The sequence below is a fragment of the Lotus japonicus genome, chromosome 4, assembly GCF_012489685.1.
Source record: "Lotus japonicus ecotype B-129 chromosome 4, LjGifu_v1.2".
Lineage (NCBI taxonomy): Eukaryota > Viridiplantae > Streptophyta > Magnoliopsida > Fabales > Fabaceae > Lotus > Lotus japonicus.
In genome coordinates, this window is record NC_080044.1 from 55851136 (window position 1) to 55879068 (window position 27933).

Below are 27933 nucleotides of genomic sequence, written 5' to 3' on the forward strand. Positions count from 1 at the left end.
CGCAGAGATGAAAATATCTAGCCAAAATTCCTTAATTTTTGAATTCAAATTAGATTAGAAAATGTTTATACAAAATTTCCCCAAAGGTCAATAAATGATAGGGATTAATAATTGTTAACATTTGTACAATTTTTTGTAGTAATAGCAAAAAATGATAGCGGAATTTACAATCGATTACTCAATGCTTGTCACTATACCTCCTAGATCCCCCTTCACGTCCAATTGAACCAGTTGTTAGCAATTTCCTACTTATTTTCAGCTATTTCCTTTCCCACTTTGCTTAAATGGTTACAAGTATACTCCTATAGTGCCACTTTCTATGTACACAAAACACCCCGAGGGCCCTCTGCAATCATGGCACATCATATTGGAATTTGTTAGACCAAGCATTTTTGTACACAGGTCTCCCTCTTTCTTCGTTACAACAAATGACATGACATTCCCATCAGGAATTGAATCTCAATGCTCTGAAGCAGTCCCCTCATGTAAGAAACATCAACCACAGGCTGTGAAAACATAAACATGAATGTTAGAAAACATCAATTGATTGGAGATCCTTCTATAATTCATTCTTAAGCCAGAATCAATTCTGAGAATGAGAAGAAGCTAATACAGAATTGATTCTGATAAAAAATAAGCCGATACAAAGATGCTAATACAGACTACTACTATATGAAATTCGGAGAGAAAATTACCAGTGATCTAAGCAGCTTCAGCAGTGCAAGCGCACCCGAGAACCCGAGCAAAGAAACTTATCAAGAGGACAAGATACAACAGGTAAGGTGTCCCTATGCACTACAAAGCTTCCAGATTTATTGATGCCTTGGTGAAAACAGAAAGTACAAAGGGTGCTTCTTCCCCAGGATGTATAGTAGTAGGGACTATAGTGTATCCCTTAGGCTCAGGTTCCAGAACCATTTCACAGGATATTTCTCGAGAGTTAACATAGTCTGTCCCACCAACTGATTCATGTAGGTATATATTGTACGCAGCACGCCAGCCACGTGTTTTGAGTATCCTCATTCCAATGTAGAACATCAGTGAGTCGTGACTGGATTGGTAGTTTCTGAAACCAGCACTAGTTCTTGAAAATCCCACACCCTGTAAAAATAAAATAAGGTTTTAAAGAAATTCGAAGGAAATGTTTTTTTCCCAATGAATGCATTACTGAATATCTAATACCATTAATACCTGAATTGATGTAATGAATACATGAATTGGATGTGATGCATCTTGACCAGTTGCAGTCAGTCTGAACTGTGGATTTTGATTCCATGTGTCATAATCCTGACAACCCCCAGCACTATAGCCACGCCATTGACCATGAACAGAATGACGCATCTCCGATGGATAGATTCGGCAAATATATATCGATCGAAAATGAATTTGAAAATCTTGCCAGGACATCCAGAATATACCATCTTTTGACTGTTACAAAAAGTGAAAAAATAAGGATTGAAGGGTAACTTGTCAGTAAATAAATGTTAATAACACTGGCCGAGAGCAAATAGCCTGCTCATACATAAAGCTAAGGAGTCGAAGCATATGACAAACCCACAACAGTAAGGCATTAACAATACCTGAGAAACATGCTTCAGCTTGTGCTTTATCCTATCTGTCCATTCAGGTGATGAGTCAGACCAGGGACCATTCCACTCAACTTCATTGGCCCATGGATTTCGGATCTGAACAAGTTTATGACCATCTACCTCTCTTACCTAAAATTGTATGACAGCAATGATCACTGAAAATCATTAGGATTGGCAAGAACCAACAGGTTTAAGTAGTAAGGTATTTCTATATCAAATACAACTTCTCATAGGAGCAATTCGGCTTGAGCTTGAATAATGTACAAACCCACCTCAACGTAATGCAGATATTCAATTTTTTTATTTAAAAGAATGAGGGTAGCAAGGATCAAACTCCACTTGATCATTTAGACTTTATTTATATTCCATGTCAAGGACCAATTCTCCTAAAATCTTAAGCCGTTTGGTGGACGATTATGAATGGCCTTATTATGCCTAACAAGGATGACGAATACAATCAGTATAAAAAGTTATCCCATTACCTGCAGTATTGAGTATGCATGTCCTTGCACAATGCCACTAGAAGATATGTGCACATCTGAACCTGAAGGACTTCCTGCACCTAGCAGAAAACCTTCTTGCTTGAAGCGTAACAATTGAGACCACAATCTACCACTTGCAAGGTCAATCTGGGCTTCACCACTTCTCATGTCAATTTCCTCCCCAGAACCCCCAGTTAGATCAACCAAAGCATCCTGAACAAGCCCGCCTTCTAGTGCTTCATAAGAACCATGCAACTTAGCATATGCCTTCTCCAATATGGAAACCCAAAGTTAATAACCTTTCTTACTAGTAGCAAATGCAGGTTTACCCGGTGATTCACATGGAATCCAATCATCAACCACAACCGGGATCCAGTCACCCTAGATATAAACCAGAAGGTGCAATGACTAAGATGTCAAAATCATAGGAAACTATGGCAAACATACAACTAGAAACAACATGGAGCCGATATGAAAATGTCATTGTCAGGTACCTCAGATCATATATGTAGGATATTAAATGTCAACTTGTCAAGACAAGTATTTTATGAGTAAAGTAAATGAAAGCAACGCAAAACCATGTGTCACCAACAATGCAGAAGAGAAAACTCTAATGATATACTTTCATATTTAAGAGCCCTAAGCCCCTAACATCATTGTTAACCACTGAGTTACACATCACTATACCTATATATATGTACTGAAAAAAGGAATTCATTAAACAACTTTAGGGCTAATGGCGCCTTTACATCTTCTAGAAGTGGATCGAGATGTTACCTTCCAGAACTTTACAGGTGATGCAAGTGATGTACAGAAGCAAAGCGACAACACAACAACTACATTCTTTATCAAAAAATTGATAAAGTTCTTCCAATTAGATGAAGGTGACTTAGATGATAGTTTATTCTCAAGTATCCTTCGAGAATATTTTTCCCTGCTATAATGAATCTATCTTGAAAACTATTCATCAATGGAATAATTTTATGTTCTTTTCTACCAAAAGCTTCGCTATAAACTGCTTCAAATCACATCATTGTTTAGGTTAAGCAGCTAAACCAAGATAATCAAATAAATCTTCAATTTATATTAATTTTTTGGGCAAGCACAGATGGTTATTTAGTTGTAAGTTTTAACAATCATGTTACTAGCCTCTCTGAGAACAGAGAAAAAGCAAAACAAAGCTAAAAGTTCATCAGTGTTTGAAGTTCAAAACATCATAAATTCATAATAATTGCAAGTCATTTTGAAAACACTATCCAGATACAGCATGAACAAGAGATCAACAATAAGAAAGTGAACTCTTCTTATATGCTAATTACCTGAACACAAAAGCGAACGGTGTATATTCCCTCCTCATTATATTCTGGAGTGATGATCACCTCTGATATACGTGAAACCTGTAACACCCCGATTTCGGTGGCGTCACTTTAGTAACCAAAAGTAAACTTAATGCGGAAAAACGTGAATATTTTTTTTTTGATAATAACTAAGACAAGACTGAATTAAATAAAACCCAAATGCGAAAAGTAATAAAACTAATATACAATATATAAACAGCCCCCGCTGTAAGTAACAACCTCGTCACGAGTAACCTCCAGTGACGGAAAGAAAAGTGCAACGCCCGTAGGCAATATATACAAACCAAATGAAAAGGTGAAGTGCCCGCAACACTATCCCTCAAAACTGAGAATCAGCTGACCCAATGGCCTGAAAATAAGACCTCCTAAGTCCAACCAACTCTCTGTGATTCCCGTAAGGAAACCACACAAAAAGCTATAGGCGGATCTACCCTGTCCCCTAAGTAACAAATGAAGCAAGACTGTCAGAGCTAAACTCTACTCCTACACTAATCCTAACTCGAGGAGCTCATGCCAACACCCACAACTATGTGTCAGCATGATCGTCGTCTGAATCAGAATCCAGAACGACCAAGTCTATCAACCCTATCCGTCCTCCCCTCGCACCCGCAACGCTCTCCGATGCTGGACTCACGGGCTTAGGGCCCGAACCCTGATCATCAATGATCGCAACGGAGGGTGCACTAGACCCTGCCGAAGGCACTCCCACTGGAATCTCCTCTGAGGGATCCTCCTCCTCTGAAGATGACGGTGGCGGCGGTGCTCCTCCAAGACCTGGTCCACAGTGAACGCCCGGTGGCAAGTTGAAGCTGATAGAGCATCGCCTCAACACTCCTGACCTCAAGAGTCCTCCACTATCCACGTGGTCCTCCATGATACGCCCCGAATACGTCGCTCGGTGGCTCGCGGGGTCAACCACCCACGACCCGGGGTCGTCCTGGTCGATCATCTCGTACCTAATCCCCCCCGAAGGGTGGACCATTGCGAACCAATCCGCAATGTTCATCTGACAAAAGGCGTTGTCCGCCAAAACACACACAGAAGACGCGAGGGTCAACTCTAAAGAACTATGTACATAATAAACCCAATAGGTACAAATAATAGATAGCCACTTAGGCTTATGACTAGAGATATCATTCCTAGGGTTGCATGTTCCATAATAACATAAACACAATAAAAGCAGATAGCATGTTCCAAATAGGTTTAACAATTACCAATCACACTCAACAACTAAATTAGTATGCATGTTGCATGATATGTATGCAGGTTAACCCAGTCAACCAACATGCAATCCGGAACGGATGGACACCAACGGATCAGCCCTTCACCAGCCACGGTGGTGCCATTTCGGCCCGCGTGCCTCTTACTCCAACAACAACGGTAGTCAGATCAGCCGTAACCCGTAGGTCTGCCATTTCGGTCTGCTACAAGAGACGTCTACAGACGCTCTATCACGGAAATCCGGGTCTTATGACCATTTTGGAATCCGACGAGGTCCAGAGTACGTCCTGTGTTAATACCCCATTAATGTTGCATGAATGCAGGATGATTAGTCAAACAACGTCTCCGTCCTCACTCGACACGTCGCCACGCGTTCTAGGTAAATTAAAGTCTCTAAAAATCTTACCCTAAGGCAAAGTCGATTCTGCGACAAAAGACACATTTCACAACACACATCGCTGCTCCAACAGCACAAGAGTATCACATACTCGGGAACTAACGGTTCCCCGGACTTATCCCCAGGATAGCCCAACAACATCGCTGCTCCAACAGCACAACAACAACCGCTGCTCCAACAGCACAACATCAAACGCTGCTCCAACAGCACAACAACAACAAACTCAATACTTGGATCCGACGACACTCCTCCTTTGTTTCCAAAACTAAGATTTGACTTCCAATGCCTTCCTTCGAGGTTGTTATCATTACTTAAAGATTTAGAGGTTATTTAAGGTCTTATGAGTTTTCTTTATAAAATAGATTCCATTTTGTCTTATCGCAAGTCTTATACATTTTCAGGATCTCCCAATCCCAAGTCGCTTCCAGAGAATGTCTCGATCCACTAAACAAAATTAAGGCCCGAACCTCGTTCGTCCTATCAGACTCTCTCAAAACTCTCAAAATAAAAATCGGCATGACCTGCCCGCTATTCTCACCATTCAGAATCTCAGATTCCAGTACAGAGCATATTTAAATCTTCACAATCAACAACATGTCATATATCAATAAATCGCATCATAAACACTTAGCACTTAGCATATAAAGCATGCACCACACATCCTAGATTACCCACATAGCACATAGCATGTAAGTCAATCTCAAAAACATTCAGTAGATTCATCATCTACATTTTCAGCCGAAGCCTCAGAAAACATTTTCCAATCACACACAATTCCAGTGCATAAACAGTAAACAATGTCGAAAAATCGACCCTAAGCATTAACTAGAGATTCAGTGAGAAGCCCTCACCTGAAGGTTCTCCAGAGCGATCGTCTAGCGCTTCCTCGTACTCAAAGTGTTGGTCCTCGGGGAAATCCTCAAAAGCACCTTTACAATAAAATCACAGAATACTATCAGAATCTATCAGAGGAAAAAGGAAAATTTCCTCCTCCCCCCCTAATAGGGCTCGGCCACTTTGTGCAATTATGGGGCTCGATTTTTCTTCGATCAAACTTGGTTCCTATGCTATTATAAGCCGTAACTAAGGGTATTCTGAACTCAGAAAAATTATCGGATCAAAAACTGTCGCAGGGGTATTTTGGTCATGATTTTTAACTTAGGATTTTCAAAACTGAAATCCCAAAAATAAAATTTTGCAGGGACGTCACCAACGACGTTTATGACAACTAATCCTACTAGCACTAAGCTAAGGCGATAGTTTACAGCCTAAAGGTTGGAACTTTACTCAAAAACTACATAAATGGGTATTTTAGGCTCAAATTGATTCCGGCGGAATTCCGGCGACATAACGGAAAATCTAACCCGGCAGAAGTGATCTTGGGCACATATAGAAGAGGTTTAGAATCAGAAATGAAAGATTCAGGATAGTTTTGCAAAAACCCATAAACTATCCGCTCAGAAAACTCTACAGAAAAGCTATGGAAAAAGCGATCGGAGGTAAGGATTAGCGACTATACCTCGAAGCCTTGAAGTAGCAACTAACGGATCAACGATCAAGCAAGCGATGAAGAAAATCTCCTCCTCCTTCTTCCTCTTTGTGGCCGCGGGTTTGGGTGGGGAAATGGGTAGAAAATTTGATTTTTTCTTCCTTTCTTTGCTATATATAGAAGATGGAAATTCGCGGGAAAATGAAAGTTTCGCGAATCTGATTTTTCCGGCGTCATTCTCCGTGAATTGATAGATATGTTTTGGCAAAAGAATTCCAAAACTATAAAGAGGTCTCCTTGTAGTTTTGGCAACTAAAGCATAGTCGGTATAAAACTATTTTACCCGATAAGTTGCTTTTTGCATCGAATGTCGGAATGGAAAACTTCCTTCGGAAGAAAGATTGAAATCATCAAGAGAAATGGGTGTACGCGTGTAGAATATTCATTTGAAGCTCTGAATAGATAAAATCCCCATAGTCGGGTGATTCTAGGGTTTTGAAATACCAGGGTTTCGGTTTCGGCAAACTTCCGATGATTGGAATCGGACGTTCGTAGATCCTAGAGTTTCGCCTCGAAACGATTGTGATATATGGAAAAAGAGAAGTCCTAACATTTCTCTGAAGATTTTGGAATTAACTTCCGTCGTGCCTAAAAGTGAAAATTAGCTATATACTAGGGTTTCTGACCTAGGTTTAAGCGTAAAACGTTCGTGCTATAACTTTTATCGATCATAATGCAATCCTTGAACTTTTCCTGAACTTTCTCCTTCATAAATATATTTCATTTAATAAACTTTCGTTCAGGTTTCCCTTCACATTACATCAACCCTAATAGTGAATAAGAAGTTTATTCACTTAGCATAAACTTAAAAACTCGGGCCTTACAAAACCTCTGTTAGAACAGCAACAACGCTCAAGAACCAACAATCACCTAACCGACCCTATTCAGTATACATAGCAACTATTAAGAGAAATTGCAAAACCCAAATCTATCACATATTTGAACAAGCATTTATTGTTAAATTCTTTCTAGTGAGATGTAATAGCATGAAACCTGATAAACACCAGAAGGATTTGGAGATCCTGAAAATAAGCAGGGATGGCGGTCTAGATTGTTCAGGCTAGCAATTTCACCTGGTCTCAACCACTTAGAAACAACCTGTATACAGGAAACAATGTGAGAAAAATACAATTAAACTAAACTAAAAATAATAATAAAGATAAGCACCTGTAACTTTGCGGGGGGGATTTTCAGGGTCCAAAAACAAAGAGTGATCATTTGGAGGAAATTCCTGATCTGTAAAACATGTCTCTCCTCTAGCCAAGAGAGCTTCTTTGACGGCCAATTCTACTGATAGCATCCACTGATTAATCTCTTCCTGCGTTTCAATTCTAGGTTTTCTATACTTCATGGAAAAGGAATCCACATCCAACACAACACCATCACGTTCTGATCTTTTTTTCCTCCCACTAGAATACTGTCCATCCCAATCTACATCATCTCTGTCATATAAATCTATATCGGTTGGATCACTGTCATATAAAACAAGTTTGACAATCATTGGCCGGGTCAACTATCCTATATCCTATAGTTCAAAATTTCTTAAAAGGGCATATGCGCTAGCTAGGACTAATTGCCTAAGTGATCACTGAAACTATGTCATTTTATGTGACTCATGTTACTTAAAAGTACTTGACTTGATTGAGAGACCCGTCATCCATCCCGGATGTTCTAGCTCTTCAGGGCCGGACTGTAACTGCCCCGCAGGGAACCGAACCCCCGGAGGGAAAAAGTCTTCTATTGATTGAGTGAAGTGAGCCCCCATATAGTAGGGACTAATGGCTCACGAACGAGAAGATAAAGACTTCCTATTTCGTACAAGGTCAATCGAAATACCTGTTTTGGGATCGACGAGTACCTTGCCCGCTTTAGCCTTATTAAATTAAATAAATTGTTTTTTCGTCCTTGTCCGGTAACTGCTCACGAGGGATAAATAAATGAGGAAAGATTTAAGCAAAAAACATTGAAACAAGAAAGGGTCCCTCCTTTCTTTCATACCAGGCAATCCTTGCCACTGATGTAGAAAAAATAAAGGCTATTCCTTATTCTTGATAGCACAAAACTCGGTTTTTTCCATTTGAATAAGAGAAGACCAAGCCCCCAAAAGGTTCACTAAATCTTAGCCCAGAGAGCGACCATGAGAAGGAAAGAATGCCACTTCCCACATAACAGTAGTGGAGAAGGTGTAGTCGGAATGTCTTGGCAAGCCCCATTCATACGAACCCAAAGAATGCCTTTTAAAGAAAAGTGATCCAACCAGTTGATTACTTCCCCCATCTTGGAAGCAAGGGAGTGTCGTCCCTACCAAGAGGTAAGGTGACAGGCGAAACAAAACTCCCGGGGCAGGCTATCAACTAAGACATTCACTTTGCATCTCGAAAATCAATTCCGTCTTAGCCGTGTAACTTGGTCTATTGTTCTAGTGCTCTTCGGTAAAATCTCCTTTGTTTTTTGTCCCGTCGTTAAAGGTCGAGGGCAGAACTTAGGGTTAGAGCTCGTGGGTTATATCCAATGAATGAAGGGCACCGATGCCACCAATCCCCTTTCATCTTGGGGGCAACTCTATGCCTTCCCAGCTTTCTTTGCCCAGACAATTTCTCTTTACTTGGCTCAGTCTCTTCGAAGATGCTCTAGGTAGAGGTTCGAAGAGTTGCGGCGAGTAACTGAACTTCAGGAAAGAAGCTCGACTAAATCTTATTGAGTAAATGCTCCCTGAAATCTTCCTGGAAGGGGATTCCCTTATCGACGCTTCTTTCTCCTGTAAAGTCGAACCTAGTTAGGAGTTAGTCTTTCCCAACCAAGTGGTATACCTTAAGAGTAGTCAAAGCTTTCAATCTCTCTCTTATTAGAAGATACAAAAGGCAACTCTCCACGTAACATAGAAAGGAGGATAATTCTTTGCGCTTGAGCCCTTGACAAAAGATCTTCACCTTTGAGAGCTGGGGCCCCACCTCTGAACCAATGTACGTACTACTTCCCGCGTCATGGCCAATGCACTATGATCCGTGGCAACAACTATCTATCTTGGAAACACTGCCAGTTTCCTTGCCGAACATCTCTTTTCCTTATGAGACTGGATTAAATCATCACATCAAGAAGTAGTCTTTCAATTCCACTCTAGTTTACCTGACTTCTTCCTTCTTGGATGCCTTCATTTTCTTAAACGATGATAGTTGCTTCCTTTTGAAAGCAATGAAATCAGGATCGTCGATAAATAGAAGAGAGGGAACTCCTCTCCTTAATAAAATGCTACTTCATTCCGTCGCTTTAGAATAAGAGAGAAGTGTGAAAGCAATGCTACCTAAACTCGAATAAGAGAAGTGAAAGCGGCCTCTCACTCACGGCACACACGCTATATGTGCGATGTCGACACCAAAGAGCCCCCCTTCGATAAGCTGTCCAACTACGATAGGAAGACTATCCACTTTCTTAGCAAACTAGGCCTTTTTTCAGTAAGCCCTACTCTACCAGACGTTGACCGGCTTTCGTAATAGCACCTTTGGGCGCTGGCTTTTCACGCTTTATGATAGAGACTAGTCTGATAGAATTATTCTTCTTGCTATACGCAATTTATTTTTGAGTAAGACAGTAGGAATTCTTTAACTCAATAAGCCTCTAAGGATAAAGTCTTTCATCTGCAGGGTAGGCGCTGTGCCTTGAATTTAGGTACGGGATAAAAAAAAGAAAGTCATGCCTTACTTTGTTCCGGAGGATATAATGTTAAAGGCTTCACATATGATAGAACTCTTAAAGGGAGAGCGTCATGACTTTTCGGAGAATAAATATTTAAAGAGGTAAAGTCTCTTGGGAGATATAAAATTTTATTTATTCACTCTTGTGAGTAAGGGCATTGAGCTTATTACTCTCATTTTAGCAGAGTTATGAGACAGTATCCTACCGAATTCTGTCGATGGAAAATCCTCTAGCGTCTAACTCTTCCTCAAGAGTCCTTCAGACTCAGGCAAACTCAAGCCGGAAGAGCCTCTTATCTTATAGGCCGCGTCTACCTCCTTTTCTTAGATAAAGGCATAGAGTAATGTAATGGCAAGATCAGCCTAAGGAACTATCCATTGCTCGGCTACAATTGCTTTAGCGGGTCTAGGTCTATTTGCCAGAAAGAGTTCTCAAACATCACAGCACTTCTTCCCTGACGGCTAAAAGAAAGTAAGCCGCTAGTTAAACTTAACGCGGGAAGCGCCTATAACTTGGCTTTAGGGAAGCCGGTAGTCCCTTCTTTATTCTGGGAGAGACTTTCGATTCCTTCCGCCTCAAGTACGTTCCTGTTTCTGCCCGCAAAGGTCTTTTGTCTGCTAGGACCATCTCAATCTCATTCCAAAAGACTAAGAATGAAGCGAGGCAACTAGCCTGTCTCTACCTAGTAAGGCATTGTACGCCACCAAAAAGCACTAACCTTGCAGATAATAATATAAAACTCGAAAATAAAGTCCTGCTTGCACCGGTCGACTACAAGGCATGGGCCTTGCAGCAGGCGTGGTAATCTTAGCAAGAGGGCTGAACGTCTCCTCAGAATCCTGTCTATATTTCATAGTGAACCTCTTAGCCACTAAGCGAGCACCGGGCCTACCTCTGTGGGTCTCTCAACTGTCTGTGGGTATCGCGAGAATACGAAGAGTCACCTTGTCTTGGATTTACGCCTACAACCAGATGCCTTTTTTGTGTAATGGAGTAATCATTCTCTTTGAGAAGTAAGTCTATGGCCTTGTAAGGATTAGAGCGTCCTCGGGGATTAGAAGAACTCAAGGATTAGGCCTCTGTCGCGCAGCTTGTCCACAGAAGTCTCAGTTCAACATCTTAATGAACCAGGCCGTTCAGGATGTTGAGGGGACCCGTGAAGGCTATATTTGAAATGACGACAAATGTGAATGATTTTTGTGTGCGTGGTAACCCGATGGAATGGCATTTTCTAGGAGTTCGAGAATGGGGGCTCTGACAGTTATCTCGAAGTAATACGAATCTGTCAACTTGAAAGGTGGGGCACTAGCCGCCAGAAAGGGCTTGGAAGTAAACGCATTTCGAAATCGGCTTAGAAGGGAAGCCCTTCTCTATTCAATTCAACCGTAAGGTATAGTATGATGGCACGACTAGCTGCTTATTTCCGTCCGTCTAATCGGCTTGGCCTATCGGCCCTAAAAATATCATCAAGCTCTCACTCTTTCAGGCTCAACGGTTCAATGTTCGCTAATGTCCGAAAGAATTATAATACCCCTGTAATTTAATTCAAAAGCAGCGTAAAGAGCTGAACTTTCTTCAGTATCTTCCCCGGCGGGTCCGAGACTTCTATCTTAAAGCTATTGAAATGTACGATCGGGCAGTCAAATAGGCATGTAGTCTTGACTCTGGCTTTACTATATGATATATAGCCCCACTTTCCCGCTTTTCTTTGGCGTTTTTATTCTGGCATTAATTATTTTCGATCCGCAGTTCTTGCTTCCTTCACTTACTTACTTTACTACCTTAGAAAGGAAGAAGCTTAACTCATACGAGCCTCCTTGCATTGTCGCTCTACTCTTTTCTCGCTGTCTGGGAGCTCCATTCATCACCCCTATTCACTTACGAAGCAACCGGACTCGCCTCAACAAGAGAAGCTGCATCCCGTAGGGAAAGAGTCCCGTAGGCCCTTCGGGAAAGATAGCAGAAAGAGAACCGCTGCTTTGACTTGACTCTCCCCTGTAACCCTTTGCCCTCCTGCCTGCAGATTGCCACAAAAGACGTGTGAGTACGCCCCTCATGCTTTGCTTTGTCCAACCCCTTTGACTCCCTGCACCTATAACATAACTATACCCCACTTAAGGCTTCTTTCGAGGCAGTTAAAGACGGTGGAAGGACAGCATTCAAACAATTTAACAATTGCCTGTTGAAAAAATCCTACGTTAGAACCAGACTTTCAGCAATCCCAGAATGCGGGTGGCAGTGGGATGTCCTAAATCCCTTTGATGAATCTCATCCTTGGGGTCAAGTTAAGGTTGCTCTAGAGCTACACAGAATCCGAAATGGACTGTTTTCCTTGCTTCTCGTCGATATTTTATTTTTTATCTTCCTATTGTTTCATCAGATGTGATTGGAATGCTTTCCTTGGAAAAAAAGGCTTAACTAGACTGCTTTCAATGGCTAGATGGTAAAAATCCCACACCCGAAACAAGAGAATCAAAGGGGCGTAACGACGGAGAGAGTTTAACTCTTTCTCGATGCGACTCGATAAAGGTTATTCCCAGATATGTTGATAGCTTACAGTCAGAAGCCAGCTCTTCTTCAAATCGACTGGAGTAGAGGGGAAAAGACCGACTCAGCATCCCGAAGAGTTCCATTTCTAGGCCCTGGCCCTTCGAAGGCGCTGCTCTGTCGGACCTTTTCTTTGACTTTCCTGGGATGAGTCTTTCGCACGAGATGAGCTCTTTCGAGCTGCATTCGTACATTTCTTTCAAGCGAGCCAGTCCAAGTCCAGGTTTAGGAGTGAAGAGCTAAGCCTGAAACTCCTAGTTTGGCTATGGGTCAGGATCGGTGGAAGAGAAAGAGGCCAGTCCTGCTTCAGCCTACGCACAAAAAGCATTGATAAGATTAGACATCCATAGTAAACATGCAAGCCAAAATAACATTTCTTGTTAAACTATTTTTAATAGTAAAGCAGACCGAATAGTATGATGCAAAGTGAAGTGCGATGAAAACAAGTGATAGTCACTAGGAACGTCTTACTCAGTTTAAGTGATATAATTTGTTTTAAAATTTCATTTATGCTTTCTTCCATTTCGTGATGTAATTAGTTTTTAGAATTTCATTTATGCTTTCTTTCCATTTAAATAGTGAAGGGCTGAGCAGAAGGATACCCTAGAAGGTGATTCAGCCCACTGCCAATTATCTTCAGGGAAGTCAAGTGCACTGATGTCCGCTGAAGCCACTGAGGTATAGAGAGCAGAAACCTCATCATCTGTTAAACACCTTCCCCAGAGAAAAGCATCCATAATATGCATCTTGGATTCAACCCCTTCACTATCTGACCTACCAAATGCATCAATATCTGTTGGCGGTCTAGCTCCAATCCACACTTCTGTCCCCTGTTCCCAAATGCTGCTACCCACACACAATGGCAATCCATTTTGGTAGCCGTCAAATCCACCATCTAAATAACATGTTGCTTAACCTATATCAGAATCAATTGTCATTGTTACAATATGCCACCTGCAAGATGATTTATTCACACACACATGTTAGCAAGTACAGCAATAACTTATTTGTAGAAATGACATTTTAAAAATATATTAATACAAGCATAACCAAGCAAGCAAATAAGAAAATTAAATGTTTCCTAAGAATCTCACGCATTAAATAGAGTCCTAAAAGACTCATGCAGATTTACCAAAATAGAAAAAGTTGGAGCTAACAGTCTCTAATTGGATCTAGTTATCTTGCACATCTAAAAGAAGCTGACAGAGAGATAGAATCTTTGTATTTCGTATTCAAAGTTATTGATGAAATCTTAAAACTTAATCTTGAGAAAAGACTTGTAACAAGTAACTGAAACCATGTAATTAGAAAGTGCTTTTGGATAAAATTATAATATTAATAATAAATTACACTAAGAAACTTTCTGTTGCACATTTAGAATCAACCTACAACAAGTCAACAACAGGTAAATGATAACTAGAAAACTCAGAAAGATGTAAACTTCAATTTTAGAAAACCAAACATGAGATACGTATAATAAAGTGAAAGGCCAAACCTTCCATCTGCAATACTTGTTGCACCAATGCTCCACTCCTTTGCAACAGTTGTATGTCTATCACCTTTAGTAATCAATCTAAGCCCAACTTGTCCAGCCTCAATACCTTGTTCAGAACCAGCCACAAGAATTTCCCAGCAAACCTTCTTCTGAAACTCCGTGCCCAAAAGGCAAATAGGACCAGACTCAGGCTGAATCATCAATGCAATGGAGAAGCTAATCTTTTGACTTTGACATAGACTGGAGTCAATTGGACCGCAATGCCTGCCACTTGCCGTTGGCTCATCATCAAGAACACATATTGCACCAGTCACTCCAGTCTGCCAAAGATACCAAATAGTCATTAGTACCAGAACCACATAAATTGAATATCTCCATAAGAGTTACCCTAATTAATTAAAATATTTTACCACAAGCAGAGTCAATATAATAATTTTTTAAGCAGTTTCAGGCCATAATTTTTGTGGTGAGTAACCCATTAAACAAACAAGGATACGCTGCAATGGGATTGTGGGAATGGAATAAGTATCCAATGCCAAATATAGGAATGGAAAACATTTCATTATTAACCACATGAAAGATGATAAATAAAAGGAATGCCCAGTATAGTCCATGTCCTATGCCTATTCTTATTTTATTCCTACTGCAAATTACCATCAGAGTTCAGAAGTAATAGCAAAGACAGTTAATGAACCTGAAGGGCACGGCAAGCTAACTGTGAAGCACGTATCCTACGTGCAATGCTTGAAACCCTCTCACGAGCAAAAGAATCATCTAAAACAGAATCACCACCTACTGCACGCACTGCGGCTGCCATGGCTGCAGCCTCTCTGCTGCTAGCATTAGGGATAGAGGAGAGCAGAGAAGCTTCTATCTCTTTCCATTTGCGTTCCTCTTTTTCTAGGAGGACCTTCCTCCTCTCTTTCCCTCTTCCCTCCTCTTCACGCCTTTGCATAAAGATTTCCTCTTCCATCTCCTTTTCTCTTATGTAACTAGAAAATTCATAACAAAATATTTAGATAGAAATAGCTTGTAAGTCCTACACTTACTAATATAAGATGGATGAGATAGTACCTCTCCTGAATGATTTCAAATTGCCTGCGATCTTCTGGCATCCACTTCTTTATTTTCTTAGCATTTAAGTCAGAAAATCCAATGCTATCAAGAGTCTCAAACGAACTTCATCCTACGAGGAAAAATGGATTATTATTGTTAGATTAGTTAAAACTAGATATCATCCACTGCATGCAATGCAGCTACAATTGTTCTTTTACCTGTGCTTGTTCTGCCTTGGACGTCAAACCAAGCAACAGAAGCAAGTAACCACCAAACTTGTCCCACATGTACACCCATTCAGTATCAATGGCCTCTTCTAGCGCTAGAATCCGCTCATGAGCACACATCACCCTTCTGTGATCTACATCACTGGTCGGATCATGGCGAAATGTCCTTCCATACCTTAATCTACTAAAGAATGAACCTGCAACCAATTCTTCATTTCTTAAACGGTCTCTCAATTTCATGACGTCAGCTCTGGGAAGCACAAAATTCCCTGCCCTATCAAGCATAGCAGTAGGGTCTCCAATCAAAAGTGCTGCCGAACTGGCTGATCTCTGTGGTGCTGAGTAAGTTCCAGATAATGCATTTCTGGTCTACAAAGCAAACAAACAACATCAACTTTTATTTAAAGTACATTGGCGTGCGGGGTCCAATATCAAAGAGTACAGTTCAAGCAATTAACACATCTCCATATGTTTAGAGGCTAGTTATTTTAATTGTCAGGATATAACTAGAAAGACAAAAACCCTTTTTCTCAAAGTATAGATGCATGCACAAGAAACGGATGCAAGGACTAAAAATTCTCCAAACTCGGGATGATGGGAGAGTGAACTACAGTACTTTAAAATACATATAGCGAAATTCACATGTTTATGCCAGTGGAAAAAAGTTCTCATCTGTACAAATATACATAGGTACTAACTACAAAGCAGTAAAATATTATTTTAAACAAAGCATTGTAAATTTCTAAGACTAGCACAAGCATAAAATAAAAATATAGGCATAGTAGGGTCCTGCAATCTCATTAAAAAAATGACAGACCTTCGTCGCTGATCTAGCGATTGTTTGAACAACAGTTTCCTTGCTGAGAAAATGAACAGCATCTTCCATCATCTGTATATATAGAAAGGTTGGAACTTCAATTATAAAGAAGTAATCATTCAGCAGATTATGATAGATTTCAAAGTAATTTATGAATCCAATCATTTGAATTCTGAAGTAGCTTATAAATCTCAATGATGGTCACAACTAACTCTCAAACCTTAAGAGTTAGGCAAGGACGGGAGACAGCAAAACCAAATGAAACAACAAGTGTTATTGCTGATACAGCTGCACCAGCAAAAGGTGGATAAATCTTTAAACTGGCAACCACCCCCCCCCCCCCAGCCTTCAGCAGCCAGGGCAATCCCATATAGCATGAGAAAGGACACACTGTATATAGCAGATACAAGCAGAGGATCATAAAGTAATAAATCAGATATATGTAAATTAAAGAAAGAATCAATCAACATATTTTACAAGGAATAATCAAACTTAGAGCATATAGATAAACCTGACATTCTTTCCACAATCTGCATGAGCATCATACACATACACTGGCAAAACACGGGGAGAATATACCACAATAGGGTTTGAAAGCAAAACCTGGACAGCAGAAAAAATAAAAGAATGAATCCTCTAAGCAAATTAAAGATGAAGCATTAGAGTATTCAAGATTCAGAACACGCTGACTATTATATATAAGGTTGAAAATTTGAATGAGGAACTCACTGTCAATGCCCGTCCAGCTAGAAGAAAAAGAAATATAAAGTAACCAACGGATGCTCCAAAGAATGGTTTATCTAGAAAGTAGAAAATAAAGAAGATAACATTAGTAGATGAGGCACTTTCTACTTAAGGTATGTATATCAATGCCAATATAATAGATTTGGCTAGCACCTTCAAACCACCCAACTAGAAATGCAGCCAAAGCCAAAAGAAAGGCAAGCAAGCAAACAAAGACCATCTGTTTCCGGCTCAAATAAAAATTGTTTGAGGCCCAGTAATGAATGGCGCCAATTGCTAGAACCATAAGAAGAAGAACCAAAAGGAAAGCTACCCCTATCTGTAGTAGCAGAAAAGAAGAGGTTCAGCCAAAACGTTGGAAGAGGGAAGGTGGTGATATTATATTCAACAGAACAAAGTGAATTTAACTTACAGTCCAAGGTTTGACGACAACTATCAAAGCTGAAATAGCACTAAGCAGAAGCATCAGCCCAATTATAACAAAAATATATACACCACGAGAAAGCTTCCAATCATCATCCTTCCTGCAAATAGACATTTTAGAAAAGATCAGGAACCCATCAAACTGCAAAGCAACAATGGTGTCAATTAACCATACAGATAAATTGACGAGTACAAGAAAGTTTTACCAACCACCTAAGCAATCCGCAGCAAAGTGAGAGCACTGCTGGAACGCAGACTAAAGGAAGTAAAGCAGCTAAAAAATCACCCTTTGTTGGAACTTGGTCATCCCTAGATTTGATAACTTCTAAATAAGACACACCACAAAATGCTACAAGGATAACTGCAGCGAGAAAAAAAAGGTATAAAAATAAAGAAATCAGCAATTATAACAAAAAATAGTGTATACATTGGTGTTTAAATCTGTTAGTAGTATAAACAAAATGAAAAAATACCTGCAGATATTCCAACTAAGATAGCAGATGAAAGGGAGAACCGATATGTTGCAAACCAAGAAATTATTGGAAGTGCACTAGTAACAACTAATCCAATGTCAGATGCCATTGCCCAGCCAAGAAAAACAGATGATGTGTAAGAGGAGACCAAGCTTTTCTGATCACCATTCAAACCCTTATATCTTAAATCATCTAAGGGCTTTGCAGAAACTATTGCTCCCAAAGCCAGCACAGTTCCAACAAATACTGACATGCAAAAAATGAGAACTATACCCTGTAAAAGAAAACAAGATGAAATTAGGCATTTACGAGGAACTTACTTGGCCAAAAAACAAGTGTAACAAAATGCATAAAAATCATCCCCCTAAGTAATGACTCCCTGAATTACAACCTTCCATTTTACCAGTCATGTAAACTAAAGTACATGCTTCATTGATGTTGATATGATTCGCAGTGAAGCAGATCCTATTACATTCTGTAAGCACTCATCCTTCAATCAGTGTATTTACCTTGTGGTCTATGTGGATGATGATATCAGATCCCATTATATCTATTTTTATTATTTTCTTAATTAACATTTCAACTTTCAAGGACCTAGCCACCCAGGCACCATTTCCATACAATAAACTAGCTTATAAGAAAATTAAATAAATTTAATGCAAGTGATCACAAATTTATCATTTCCCAAAAATGAGAAATATTACTCCATGCGTGTCGCCCTGAAAGGGAAAAGGACTTTCAAGGAAAGAACATCAACTTAAGAGAGAAAAACAGATAAGAAGAAATTTTAATGAAGAAAAATAAGCCAAACAAGAAGTAAATACATGGCCTTTAAGGTCTAGTCATAGTAGAAAAAAAATAGATATATAAGAATGACATATCTTACAATGAAAAACAAACTGATCCATCAGGAGGTAAAGCTAAAGACAGCAAAAAATAATTTATAGACACCATAAAGGACACGGTAGGTTGGAAAGGAGTTAGCACTAACCTTTGTACGAGGAATTCGATCATTTCCGGCACTTCCAGTACAGTTTACACAGGGAACCCAAAATTGGTAACCATTACAAATCCATATAGGAACAGCAACAGAAAGGCATGCCACCATTAGTGGCACAGTTAAGGACAGTCCGAGGAGAACAGATGATTTGCTGCAATATACAAAGAACAATTAATAACATGAAAACAAATGCATGAGCATTATTACGTAGTCGCCTGACCAACAAGAAACTAAATTAACTGGAATGAAACGATGAGAACTTCAAAACAAAAATCTGGTTCAATTTCATAAGCAACTGCATCATTCTCCTAAAATGCTATAGATTTCATTGTTTCATAAAATGAAAAGAATTGCTAAATGTCATAATTTGATATCAATCCTACTAAATATTACTTTTAACAAAATTCAATATGCTGTGAATATACAGTTATGTACTCAATTGCAATCATAAAATGTTTTCCATAAACAATTTCAGTCAAAATAAGGTCATAAAATAAAAAGGCATGAATGACTTTCTGGAATAGCAGGGCATACCTCAAAAAGGAAAGCAACAATCCCACACATGTGCTAAGCAGCCAAGCAATGAAACCATACTGAAGACAGCAAATCATGAAGGAAAATCAGGGATAATATATTATTAGAAGATAGTCATCTTTGAACTTAATACATGACTAGCTACTATAGCGTAGTGTGGTCTTGCTAACCCCATCTAGCGGGGAAAGACTTGGTTGTTGTTTTCGTATATTAGTATTAAGTAGTTATTAATCAAACTTCAAATAATGTCTATCCAGGCTAAACATATAAATGAGGAACATGAAAACAAACACAAGGACAAAATGGAATCCCATATTGTAGTTAACTTTACAGTAATTGTACTGTAGCTAAAATCATTCCCACGACAATCAGTGCCAATAGCCATTAACAAAGGTTAATCCTCTAACAAACTCTTAACTATAGTTAAGCAGCAACTAACAAACTAACAATCATACTTCTAACAGCTGTTAGTATACTCCTGTTGTACAGGATGATAAACTCAACTCTGTTAGTTCAGCTGTTGCAACAGCTTGTATTAACACATGGGTGCACATGGGTAGTTAAGTTTAGTTAGTTACTAACTGATTCTAATCGGTTAGCTTTATATAGTTAAACTCTATGTACCATAATCATAGAGTAATGAAGTCAGAGTTTTTAATTCATTATTTCTCTCTCCCTCTCGCTAACTTGTATGAAATCTAACATGGTATCATAGCCTGACCTAGGAGAGTCATGGCTGATGCCGGTTCTCCTCCAACAGTTAGGGATAGAGAGAGACTTAGGAAAACTATAGGCCAAGTTATTAAGAAGGATTTAGAGGTAAATAACCTATCTGTAAACTTAATTTCTTACAAGACATTATAGCGTAGGCTGATCCATGTAGCCAACCCAGCGGAAAAAGGCTTGGATGTTGTTGTTATGGTTGTTTGTGAAGTCATATGGCACGGAATTTCTACAGGATTATGATATAAAGTCTACATGAAAGAACATGCAAATAGATTTTCTTCACAGATTAAAAAGATTTTCAAAGAACCATTGGCACTTTTAATGAGAAACTACAAAAGGAAGCGGAAATGATAGAGATCAGCAGTCAACTTAGCACTCTCGTCTAAAGCTAATGCATGTGCTCTACAAGAGAACAAACCTCAAAAGACTACAAAACTGCAGAACTCAGACCAATAACATTGTAAAGGAACAAAAGCACTTTCTATTCTATATTACAATCACTAGTCCAGTAGACAGAGCAACCCCTACTTAAATAACATAAAAAGAAGTGGATAATCAAATCCATGCATCTCAGTAGAAGAATTGCGCATATTTGATCCAAAATCAGCCAATCCTGTACCTTTCTTGGTCTCGATGTCATGGTCATTTCTTCTGCTGTAATTGATCGAAGAAAAGCCATAATTGAACGTATCACAGGAGACAACAGCAGTACTGCCAAGCCAAACTCAAACTACAAGCAATAAAGGTTTATAAAACATCAAGATGAGCGCATGTGACATTGACAATTAGGTTTGAACGATTTCCACCCCAAAACCAAACAAACAAAATAAATAAATTAGGCTTCCAGAAATAAGTTTTCTTGTATATAAATCTTTCCCCCAAAACAAACAAGAAATAATATAGGGTGAGACTAAGCACTAACCTGCTGGTGCGTTGCATTGATAATTTTGATTGTTTTTGGTCGAAATATAGCAACAGTGACAGTTTCAAGTTTGAACGATTTCCACCCTAAAACCAAACAAACAAAATAAATAAATTAGGCTTCCAGAAATAAGTTTTCTTGTATATAAATCTTTCCCCCAAAACAAACAAGAAATAATATAGGGTGAGACTAAGCACTAACCTGCTGGTGCGTTGCATTGATAATTTTGATTGTTTTTGGTCGAAATATAGCAACAGTGACAGTTTCAAGTTTGAACGATTTCCACCCCAAAACCAAACAAACAAAATAAATAAATTAGGCTTCCAGAAATAAGTTTTCTTGTATATAAATCTTTCCCCCAAAACAAACAAGAAATAATATAGGGTGAGACTAAGCACTAACCTGCTGGTGCGTTGCATTGATAATTTTGATTGTTTTTGGTCGAAATATAGCAACAGTGACAGTTTCAAGTACGAAAATGAAACTAAACAGAACCCATGCTCGTTCTGGAGTACCCGTTATGTGGTGCAATAGAAGTCTACACAACTGAAGCCACTTTTCAAGTCCATGTAGCCTCAGTTCTTCAGATAATGAAATTTGATGAGGTATGGCATTATCAACACTTGTATTATCAGTATTTTGTTGATGATCTCTATCTGCATCCAGACTACTCCTCTGCAATAATGCCCGGATAGTTGGATCTAATTCCAAACTTTTCTCTTTTAACACCATTGCAAAATTTGGATCCAAGCCTTTATCTTGTAATAAACTACTCAGTTCTATATCACCATGTCTTGTTCTTCTTTTCAGCATAGTTGCAATCTTAGGGTCTTTCAACCTTTCTTGGAATGCAAGAGCCAAATTAAAATCCAATGTTTGTTGATTTGCGGAGTTTGATGCACTAGAGTCATTCCCTTGACTATCAATGCCACTACTGGAACAAACCACCAAGGAATTATTGTGATCCAAATTTCTATCATTAGATGATGCTGCCACTTCTGGCTCATGAACAGCTGAGCGACAGGAGCTGCTATGTTATGCCAAACTTGATCTCCCACTATCTATGCTTTTATCACTATTTATTCCATCAGGCAAGTTAGCAGTTTGAGACAGGACATTGTTCCAATTGCTCCCATCAGCTGCAGTCATACCCCTGGCAGTTTCAGTACCATTTCCAAGATTACTGGCTTCAACACTACTACTTCGTTTCATACTTGAGCCACAGCCTTCAGAGAAGCTAGATGAACTGTTTTGCTCCTTCTTACGAAATCCTTCTCTCAGGCGAACTACAGTACTTTGTAAGGCATCTCTCCTTGCAGCTAATGGATTTGTGACTGATAAATGGCGAGAAACAGCAGCTCCTAAAAGTACAGAGGCTATACAGCATAACTAATACAGTGCCCCAGGTACCTATACGAGGAAAGTAGAGATGAGTTAACAAACCATTAGTAATGTAGTTGGGTTAAAAGACTACACATTTCAGATGAAGGAACTAACCAGTATTGAACTCCAAAACAGATAAGAAACACCCGTGATGTTCCAGCAATAAATAGTACTGTAACACGTTTGTTAAGAAGTTGAAAACCATAAAGGCATGCTCCCATATTCCAGTCTACAGGACAAAAAATGCACCGAAAAAGAGCAAATCAATTAAACAGAGCTATAAAGTGAATCAGAGTTTTATTTGCAGGCAACCTTTAGAGATCAATATAACTGATAACAGTAAGGGTTAATTAAATAACCAAGAACAACAACAGCAACTGATGTGATTGCTCCAAGCCAATTTTTCTCCTTTGCAGTTAGACCATACAAGATGGAGTATACCACCAGAACAAATACCGAGCCAAGATAAAGAAGTACAAGATGGGAAGCCCTGCCAAGAAGATAAAAATCAATAAGAACTTGAAAGAAAGTTCACTGAAGTAAATCAAGTAATCACTATATCCACATAAATATTTGAGATTTGAAAAGCCAAACTAAAGCGTAACCATTCAGTCATTGTCAGAAGATAGGGAACAAATGAACCAAACCAAGGTAATTAGATGACCAACACCAAATAATGAAAGCTATTTAAATACCAGAGTTGTTTAGTCTCCACTTAGATAGTCAAAAATCAAAATTGAGAGCAAGAACTAGAATAAAAACAAACCTTCTAGATTGCCGAGGATATAACTCGTTCGGCTCTGGTGGTTCAGGCAAACAAGCCACAGGACCCACTTCAATGCAATCGGAATAAGCAAATTGTACGCTCTTCGCACATATTCATCCACATCCAAACCATTCCCTGCAATGAATAATGGTAATAAGAATTTTCACATTATATAAAAACAGAATCAAGCATTCAAGCCTATATAAGAGTAAGTACAACTGGAAACCATCTACATCATCAACGTACATCAGGATGCAATGTTTCTATAATCAAGACATAATTTAACAATGGTTAAAATTTACTTTTAGTTCCTATACATGACACTTTTCAATTAGGTCTCTAAAAAAAGTTTCCAATCTAGTCGCTATACATATAACCATTTTTAATTTGGTCAACTGCTATTATAATACTCTATATTGGAGCTATCACACAATGAATTGTAAGGACTAAACATAAAATAAGTATCATTTATAGGGACCAAAAAGATAGTATTTTGGTCCCTATGTGTGATAATCATAATAACTTAGTCTCTGTAATTTACAGCAACAACATGTCAATCTCAGGGTACATAACCGGATAATTGAAAGTATTCAAAGTAACTGTACATAACTGGATAATTGAAAAGTTTGGTATAAGAACCAAATTGAAAATGAGAATCATACATAATGACCAATAATATATTTTAACCTCTGGCTACTAACAATTTGCATACAAATAGTGACTCAAAAACATACCATTAAATATCATCCGGCAAATAAATAGCATGTTGATCGCCAGAGCAATTGCAGAAACTCCAAAAAAGAAACCAGAAGGAGAATAACGATCAGATGCTCGTGATCCAGTTGTAACATATACTGCACAAAGTTCATATGCACAAAGTAGAGCAACCGCCAGAAGAAGCAGGATTGCAACAGCCCCTGTGAACGAAAAATGTGAATATTAGCTAGAAGGATTATAGCAAGAGCCAACATATAAGACATAACAAACTGGTCAGCAAATACATACTAGAGCTTTGCCATTGTGTTCTCCACCACAACATAATTGAATAAAATGCCAATAGAAGAGCAGTGCCGGCCATTATTACAGCCAAACCGATCAGGTCTCGATTCAATATTACAATCAACCAGGAGCCCCAAATGATAAGCACCATAATTGGAGAAACAACAACAAACCATGCAGAAAGATTCAGGAAACCACAGAGCAAATGGAGTTGAGGACCATGCAAGAAATTTGGCCATTTCCGAGCAAAGATCCAACTGGAAACAGAAACCAACAAATAAAATTACATCTGTAAAGAAGCCCAGCATAGGGTCAAAAATTCAGCGTAATTTAATTGCATTATTAGATCAGCACAAAACAACAGTTTCTTCCCAAAACATTATAGGTTAAACATGACAAAGTGCAAATTACTTTCCTACTTCCTATGCTTTGATCGTAGAACATAATCATAATCTTTACTGAGTCATTATCTCAATAAAAATAAAACAGCAGCAGCAACCAGTAATAATATAATAAACCTGCAGTAGCAACCGTAATAATAAAAATATAAAAAAAAAAGAGCGCGTTCAAATTAACAAGCTGACAAACCATCCGCAAAGCATAAGAAAGTGGGATTTCGGGCCAAAGTGGGACCGACCTGAATCAACTCACTAAGAATAAACAGGCTGACAAAGAAAGGGAGAGCAGAGCACGTTCATGCTACAGCAAAAAAGATGAAGCGGTGGAGCTTGGAGTCCTTTGAGCGAATTCTGTCGGTCCTTCGAGGGAAGCGACCCCCTTTGTCCCTTTATATTTAAAAAACATAAAAAGAAGCACAAAACCCGCAAAAATGAAAACAAGTTATGTAACCCGACCCGTTTTCCCGAAGACCTGCTTATGTGTATGAATCGTCCGATTCATTGTTCGCGATTCTGGCGATACATAATGATTCAGCCCATTCATGGCACAAATTGATACACTGCAATTTGAATCTCTACACCCCTTGAATGTATCGATTCGCAATTCGAATCGTACGAATACTAATAAGTAATAACTATGCTTTGGACTAGTGTTGTCGATCCAGAATAGAGGCATGTCACAGCTAACCTCAAAAATGCTATAGTGGTATAGCAAATTGCAGGATGGTCGCTATGCTGATTTTTTTTATACAACTTATGTATACTATATGTATATATATATAGACATAAATGCTAAAAAATACTCCAAAAACAAAATTCATTCCATTCATAATTACCAATAACAATTCATAGGGGTCTTAAACAAAACATACAAAATAGAACCAACAACACAAAGAAAAAGAGGGAAAGGGAACTAAGAGAGAATAATCGCCATGTCTGATCAGATAGACAAAATAGATCACAAGAACCAGCAAAATAAAGAAATAGAAGACAGCAACCTAAAGCTGCTGGACTTTGAAAACTGAGAAAAGAGAGATGGTTGCTCGATGGGTTAGCTTGGTCACTCAACGATAGATCAGCTCAGAGTCTCAGACAGAGAAGGTGTGGAAAGTGCAAAGAAGCCGGGGGTTTTACTACAACAGACCTTTTATTTATGTTTCAGATGTAGAAACCCAAAAAAACCCTAATGTTGACATCCCATGAACACTTTCGGGTTTTCGTCAATTGTTACTTAATATCCAAACACCCATCATAAAATTATAAGCCTAATACATTTTATTTTACTATGGTAAAATTGTAAACCATATTCTAATAATTTTGATGCTTTAGTATAAGACATCAACAGATAACGTTGTCTTCTACAATAACCATAAATATAATTTTGAATGTTTCAGGTCAGTATGCTGCTCATCTTACATTCCGCATCCCTCACATCCATAGTAGTCAATCCCGGATAGCGGCGCGTAGCAGCTGGCCCCAAAAGTGGGATAGCGTGATAGCGCATAGCGGGATGGCCGCTATTCTGAATTTTTTTATGTAATTTTATATCATTAATAGTTTAATACTATATACATATAAATAGCAAACAATGTCAAATATTGCCTAAAATTCATAACATTCATAATAGAAATAAAAATCATAAGTCTTGAACAATAACACACAACTAATAACTTCTCAAAAGCAAGGTAAAGAAGTCGAATTTGCAAATCTGAATGAAGAATGAAGCTTAATTCTTTCAATTTTGACCTATAATGGCCCTGAGAAGTCCTAACATGCCCATAAAAAGGTTCCCCAACGATTTAAAACGAATGGGCTTGAGTCATTTTCTCCTTCATTCATATAGCGCCGCTATTTCCCGCTATTGGCCGCGATCTGCCGCTATTTTGGCCGCTATTCGCGCCGCTACGACCGCTATTGTGAAGTTGGCCGCTATTTCATCTCAATAGCGGCAGGGAGCCGCTCCGCTCCGCTACGCCGCTATAGCGCCGCTATTTGCCGCTATTGACTACTATGCTCACATCAGCGAACGATCTCCACGTGGAATCTCAAAAAATAATTAAAACAGAAGCAAAAAGGAAAAACACTCAAAATTGTAAAGATCAAGATCGTGATACGACCGTAAATACCCGTGTATAGAATCTCCTTCAAGTTGTCAAAAATCAAACTACTCAGAATTCAATACAGGAGCCAAATTTCTATAATCCATAGAATATCCAAAAAACCCAGAAAGTGCCCCCCCTGACAATTTAGCTTGTTTCCCAAATTATACTGTCACTAACAACAGGAGTACCCTAAAGCAGGCAATGCCAGTAAATTTCATTTAATTTCAAAACAAGTATGAATTTAATCACCAACAATTCAACAGCATTTGCAGTGTATCATGATAATTAAACCTGAAAACTACACAACATAACTGAATTATAAACAGAAATAGAGAAAATCATGAAAGGGGTTTTAGTTTTACCTATAAATTCGCCAGGGCCTCCAATTAACAGTCCAGAGAATGGAGAAAGAAGCCGCAGACAAAAGCGAGAAGAGGGTACCGCAAATCGCGGAAGCCAGGAGAACCCCACGGTCACCCCCTTCTTCTTCCATGTAGTTGTTGTCCTCTCAAACGAAGAAGCGCATGCACCTACAGTGATGATGATGCATGTGAAGAGGGCGATGCAGGATGCAGCTACTTCATTGTTGCGGAGTGAAATGGCGGTGGAAGCAGCATGATAGCATGATGATGAATTGAGCTGAAATGGGTGAAGCTAGCTAGTTAGGGTTTGAGAGTGGAGCTAAGCTAAGAGGTGAGGTGAGGTAGCTAGGGTTAGGAAAAAGCAGAGAGTGAAATTGTTTGTTTGTTTGTATGTTGTGTGGAATTGGGTATGAATCTGTTACTGAAAGTTAGTCTCTCTGAGATTGTTGCAGAGTTGAGTGGGTAAGAATGAGTATGAGTAATGATATATACACACCTCATCTTTTAAACACTTTATTTCCACATATTTTTGTTTCTACCTCTCTCCTCTTATCATATATCACATGTCATACTTTCTCTTTCATATTTTTTCTTTTCTTCCTATCTCTCTCCTCCTCCACCTTCTTCCACCTCAAAATGAGGTGTGAAGAAATCATAATTCAAACAAGAT

General features: G+C 38.9%; 1 pseudogene; it reads right to left on the bottom strand.

Annotated features, from left to right (window-relative positions):
- Positions 1-8: 8 nt before the first annotated feature.
- LOC130710214 (calpain-type cysteine protease DEK1-like) lies at positions 9-27716 on the bottom strand (annotated as a pseudogene).
- Positions 27717-27933: the final 217 nt, after the last annotated feature.